The 6,594-nt window shown below is 30.7% G+C and overlaps 1 pseudogene; it reads left to right on the plus strand.

Annotated features, from left to right (window-relative positions):
• The first annotated feature begins 1,000 nt into the window (after nucleotides 1-1,000).
• On the plus strand, nucleotides 1,001-1,309 carry LOC145821533 (secreted RxLR effector protein 161 pseudogene; annotated as a pseudogene).
• Nucleotides 1,310-6,594: the final 5,285 nt, after the last annotated feature.

The raw sequence follows: 6,594 nt of genomic DNA on the forward strand, positions 1-6,594 counted from the left end.
TCAAAATTTAAATGAACCAATAGGAGTAAGGAGATCCACAAGAGAATGGAAATCAGCAATTTCTAGTGATTACCTTGTATACCTACAAGAATCTAACTTTAATGTTGGACCTAAAGCTGATCCTAGTTCATTTTCACAAGCCATGAGTGGAATCAATTCCAATTTATGGTATGATGCCATGAAAGAAGAGATGAAATCAATGGCCACAAACAAAGTTTGGGATCTTGTTGAGTTACCAAAAGAAGCTAAGGCCATTGGCCGTAAATGGGTCTATAAAACCAAAAGGAATTCTTCTAGTAACATTGAATGATATAAAGCCAGAGTTGTAGCCAAAGGTTTTACTCAAAAAGAAGGAATTGATTACCATGAGACCTTCTCTCTGATTTCTAAGAATGACTCATTTCGAATAATCATGGCCTTAGTAGCTCATTTTGATTTAGATCTACACCAAATGGATGTGAAAATAACTTTTCTTAATGGGGATCTTGAAGAAGAGGTATACATGGTTCAGCCTAAGGGATTTCCCTCAAAGGATAATCACTTGGTTTGTAAGTTAAAGAAATCTATATATGGACTTAAACAGGCCTCCCGTCAATGGTATTTAAAATTTCACAACATTGTTACTTCATTCGGGTTTACAGAGAACATTGTTGATAATCATATATACCTTAAGGTTAGTGGGAGTAAATATATATTCTTAGTCCTGTATGTAGATGACATTCTACCTGAGAGTAGTGATTTGGGTTGACTACATGAAATGAAAGAATTTCTTTCTGAAAACTTTGAAATGAAGGATATGGGTGAAGCCTCATATGTCATTGGCATAGAGATTCACAAAGATAGATCTTGTAGAATATTGGGACTATCTTAAAAGGCCTACATTGAAAAAGTTTTGGAAAGATTTAACATGAAGTCTTGTTCACCTTCTGTAGCACTTATTGTCAAATGAGACAAATTTAGTCTAAATCAATCACCACAAAATGATTTGGAAAAAGAGCAGATGAAAAACATACCTTATGCATCTACAGTAGGTAGTCTCATGTATGCTCAGGTCTGTACAAGACCTGATATTGGGTTTGTGGTAAGAATGTTAGGCAGATATCAAAGTAATCCAAGCCTTGAACACTGGAAAGCTGCTAAGAAGGTTATGAGGTATTTGCAAGGAACTAAAGACTACAAGCTTACATACAGACATGCAAATTCACTAGAGGTGATTGGATATTCAGATTCAGATTTTGTTGGATGTTCCGACACTAGAAGGTCTACTTCAGGATATATCTTTCTTCTTGCTGGAGAAGCTGTATCTTAGAGAAGCATCTAACAGTCCATAACTACTTCGTCGACTATGCAAGCGGAATTTGTTGCATGCTATGAAGCTACAACACAAACCTTATGGTTAAGAAATTTTATCACAAGACTAAGGATTGTTGATTCCATATCGAGACCACTAAGGATTTACTGTGATAATTCGGCTGTAATTTTCTTTTCTAAAAACAATAAAAGTGGCAGCCGAAATAAACATATTGACATAAAGTATCTTGTTGTCAGAGAGAAAGTCAAAATGCAAAAAATTTCTATTGAGCACATCGACACTGAGCTAATGGTTGTAGATCCCATGACAAAAGGATTGCCGACTAAAGTACATAATGATCATGTGGTTCATATGGGACTAATTAGCTCTTTTGATGTATGAAATTACTTTCTCATTTTAAAGGATTCGCTATTGAGAACAATATTTATTTAGAATACATTCATGACCTTTGATTGTGTACTTAAAGTATTTGTCATGTTTGTTATCCATTGGGATAAATAAAGTAGGACCCGAATGGCTATTTGTTAGTCATTTGTAAATTAAAGTATTTTATTTAGTACTTATTGAGAAGTGTCATACATTGTAATTTATAGAAGGAAATGTCTGTTAAATGGGGCTTAACCGCTATGATTCGTGTAGTAACACTTGGCAATGGAGTGTGAGGATTTCAATATTAAGGTTTAGGCAAATTTAATAACCATAATTCAGTACATATCACCCAATACAGTATTTATATGATTTGTGGACCAAGTGGGAGAATATAACCTATGTCTCCTAAGAGGAGACTTAATGTGGCCCACATACATATTAATTTTGTAAATTATATATATATATATATATATATATATATATATATATCTTATTTATATGTTTATCCTTACATGTATATTTATCTTCTGATAATTATGGGTGATAATTATTAAGGTTGCCTAAAATAACAAGAACTCTAATAGTGATTTGGCTAAGGCCTATCAATTTTCACTAATTAAGTTTCCTTGGTGGAAGGTAACTAACAAAGTTTATCTGATAAGGGTCCTTGACCTAGCAGTTATAAATAGGCCTGTGATTCTCCATCAACAAGGCACTCAAGTTCTGCATAGGTTAGAAGACGTTTATTCCTAAAGTGTGAGGTGAGTAATATAATATTGAGAGATTTAGAAAAAATACACACATCACACAACTTGATCAACAATGGCTGGAGGAGATTAGTATAATTTTATTCTGTTGTATATCTATATACATATGATTATATTATATATGTGTATGATTTTCTTATAACAACAACTCTTGATTTAATTCTCTATTCTCTAACTCTCTCATATCACATTATTCAAGGACATTAAAAGCATTAAATGTTAAGGAGTCCGGAAGACTGCGTCTCTCTCTCTCTCTCTCTCTCTGTTTATCACTGTCGTTGAACCTTACCCACCATCTCTCTCCTTTTTTTTCACCACTTCTCATTTAGTCAAAATTGTAATTTGTTTATCACTGTCCTTGTTTTTCACTTCCGACTAATTTGTAATTTCCCCTTTTATTTTGCACTGATTGTTGGACAAAGAGCAAGTTCATACCACTGAATCTGACCAAGCTGGTGGCACATGTGGGCATGGAGGTACATATAAATGGTAAAGCAAGTTTTAGCAAGTGTTGGTTTCAATTCAATAACCGGTTTAAGTAAATTGGAGTGGGAAAAAATATATATATGAGAGAAATTAAAATATATATATTAAATTTTATTCACTCTTTTTTTTTTTTTTTTTATCTTCTATGTCTTTTTAAATTACTATCCAAATTTATAATTGCCCTAAAGACTATCAATAAGAAGTATAAAATGCTAACATATTCATTGGAAGTTAAAAAATATCACTATAATCATAATAACAACAATGTCATTGTTGCATTATATTATATGAATTTTTTTTTGGTATAAATATCTTTCTTCTATACCACTATAAAGAAAAGCCTTCTCTTTGTGTTTATATCTTATATTTTGAATTTTTTCAAAATACTCCTATATTAGTTCTATGGCTAGTTATGCCCTAAATTCCTTTTTTCTTTTTTTTTCCAAATGTCTCAACTTTTGATTTTTTCAAATTCATTTCAATTTTCAAAGTTTGAATTCAATCATATAATTTATAATCTTATTTTTTGAAACAAAATAATCATATGTGTAGGCATTGCGTGCGCCACCTGCCCACCTATTTTAATTCTATGTATGTATGGTATATTATTTGTACATGTATCATGTAAAACATGTGTAAAAGTTAAGCAATTTAGTTTCCCTCCAAGATCAATATCAAAAAACAACCATTACAAACAATAATAATAATTATTATTTTTTTTAAAAAAATTGATGATTAATTGGTGTTGTTTATAAGTATTGTGTACAGAGATTGGCATGCAAGTGATAATTAAAAACCTTTGGCAGTTGTTTATATATCATAGCTGTGGTTGGATGTAGGACCAATTTGACTACTACATGCATAACATAACATGCACTCCTATTTTTATCCAAAACCCTACACCCCTTTTTTCTTTTATTTTTTTTCTTTTATTTTCTTTATTTTTTAACAGGAATGGTTTTCAACTTTACGCAATCCCTTAAAAAATAATGTTCCAAGTTTCTGAAGCAAGCAAGCAAGCAAAAATGGCATCATATGTGAGGACTTTTCTTTGTCCTCTTGCACCTCCTACCACCCATCACAATATCATGCCACTCTCTTTTTCTCATTTCTTTTTCTTTTGTAAAATGCTATGTACTTTTTTTTTAAATTATTTTAAAAAGGTACTCTTAATTTGAATGTTAATGTAAATTTAAAAGTAGTTTGGTGCAGGCCATATTTAAAATGAATTTTACCTACGATTTTTAATTTTGAACACTTTTCTAAATAAAAAGTCCCTTCATATCACTATCTCATGCCACTAAAGGACCCATCTTATAACTTTATCATTCCACTTTCCTTTCTTTTGCAACAATGACACTTTACTATACAGAAAAATATTCAGAATTCGAATATGTAGAATAAATTTAACTTTGGCATATTGAAAAAAAGCAAGTTATAACGGTAGTTATTATATTTTAACTCGTGTTATTTTAGTCCATGTAATTTTAGTTGACTCGATTTTGATTTTGAATTTGTGATTTTGTCTCAGTTTAGTCCAATTATTTACTCTTAGTATCTTTTTATAAAAAAATATATACATAAATGTCATGTGACATATTTTAAAGGGCAAATTTTAAACTTATTACACTCAGTGAGTTAATCTCAACCAGTTTAGTAATAATTTTTCCTAAAAACAGTAATGATATTATCAATTGAATCAAATTGATTCAAAATTTAAAATTAAGAATTAAATTTGAGCCAATTAAAAGTATAAAGACCAAAATAATACAAAAGATAAAGGGTAGAGACCACTAATATAATTTGCTCTATTAAAAATGAATCTAGTCCACTAATTTTAAATTTTTTTTGAGCAACATGTTGTTTTTGTTTCTTTGAAGCTCCATAGTACTTAATGACTCTTTCTTAATCATATGCCTCAAAATCAATGCCACTCATGGATGCTCAAAGCTAGTTGATGATGACCAACTACCACACAACCAACTTCACTACATCTATGTAATCCGTAAAAGGACCAAACCTTGTCTCCCATAAAAGAATCCATGGAAATAATTGGTATCACCCCACACCACATGCAAACAGAAGGCACCAACTGGTCCAACCCACCATCCATGGTTACCTTCATTGTTTGTTTTTGTTTTGTTTTTTTTTTTTTGGGGGGGTGGTTAAAATTTAGAAGAATTGTTATCAATCATTTTTTCTCCCACAATGTAAGATGTTAGCAAGTTAGTTAAATTACTACAGATGATAATAAATTTTGTATGGTCCCAATCCAATCCATCAACCTACAAGAGAAGATTTGGGACATCAGTGTGACACTAGCCAAAGACTCTCTGATATCTTTGTTAGAGGTATGAAGGTAGAGAGAGAAAGTAGAGAGAGTAGAAATGGGGAGACTAGGGTTTGGGTGCAACCTTTTATAGAAAGTCTTTATATTAGGCCATTGACGTGGTGGGGCTTCAATTTGGTTGGACTATTAGTCATATGAGTTGATTTACCAAATCCAAGTCTTAACTTATTATGTATGCAACAACTACTAATGGACATTTCATGCTTTTTCACGAGCTCGAATCTCGAACCTACTCCTTAAAATCCAAGAGATACAATCACTTGAATTAAGCTCAACTTATATTCATTTCTTCACTACTTATATTAAGTTGAACGTGACCAAAGAATACCTTTTGGTTTTTCATTCTTAGGAGTGAAAATTTCTTTAAAAAAATATATATTATTTGACAAAATAAAATTTTTATACAAAATCATTAATCAAAATGATGTGCTAGTGGTAATTTTTTTTTATCGTAATTGGAACAAAATAAGCCACAGCAGATAAATAGATTAATTTAATAAATATTTATGACCATAGTCTTAGATAGGGCTACAGGGATATGTGAGGCCGCACGAAGGCTGGGACAAGGCCTAGAAAATCCAAACCCATTGGGCCTTACGTCCAATCCAATCCCAAAAGTCTTCCACCCTTTAAAAAATGAAACCTTGATATAACCCATATGTATTTGAATTTTGAATTTGTAGATGAAAAAAAACATAAAAAATAATTTGTAAAAAATATAACTTTTATTTCATTTACTTTTTCTTTTCATTTTATTTTTTTTTCTCCATAAATCATTTTACAAATCCAAAATACTTGGTAAGATTGTAAATGATCCTAGTAATAAATTTTTCAAATTTGATTTGAAAATTCATCACCGATCTCAAATAGTTTTAATCCAATCAACCCTAAAGCAAGCTCAACTAATATAAATATATATATACAAAAAAAAAAATGTTCAAAACTCCCAATTTAAAATTTTAAATTCACTTACAATTCACTTACCATCTAAAAAAATCAAAAAAATTCACTTACAATGACATGACAAAGAAAGTGGACATTAAACTTTTGACAAATTAAAAGTTGATTTGTATCTCTCCAAAAAAAAAAAGGTTGATTCGAAGCATGTTGTATCAATGTATGTAATTAGGCAAGACTTCTGAAGGATCTTTAACATATATTTTCTTTTAGAATGTGTATAAGCTTATCAAATTGAGATTTGCCATCACACAAATTCAAATTTGAATCCAACCAAAAATCTGGGCCAATGTTGAACAGGTCTATGATGAACAAATCTAGACCTTTAATTGACAATAAAAAAAAGAATTGGT

Source organism: Camellia sinensis, chromosome 3 (genome assembly GCF_055761805.1).
Source record: "Camellia sinensis isolate YWXY chromosome 3, ASM5576180v1, whole genome shotgun sequence".
Taxonomy (NCBI): Eukaryota; Viridiplantae; Streptophyta; class Magnoliopsida; order Ericales; family Theaceae; genus Camellia; species Camellia sinensis.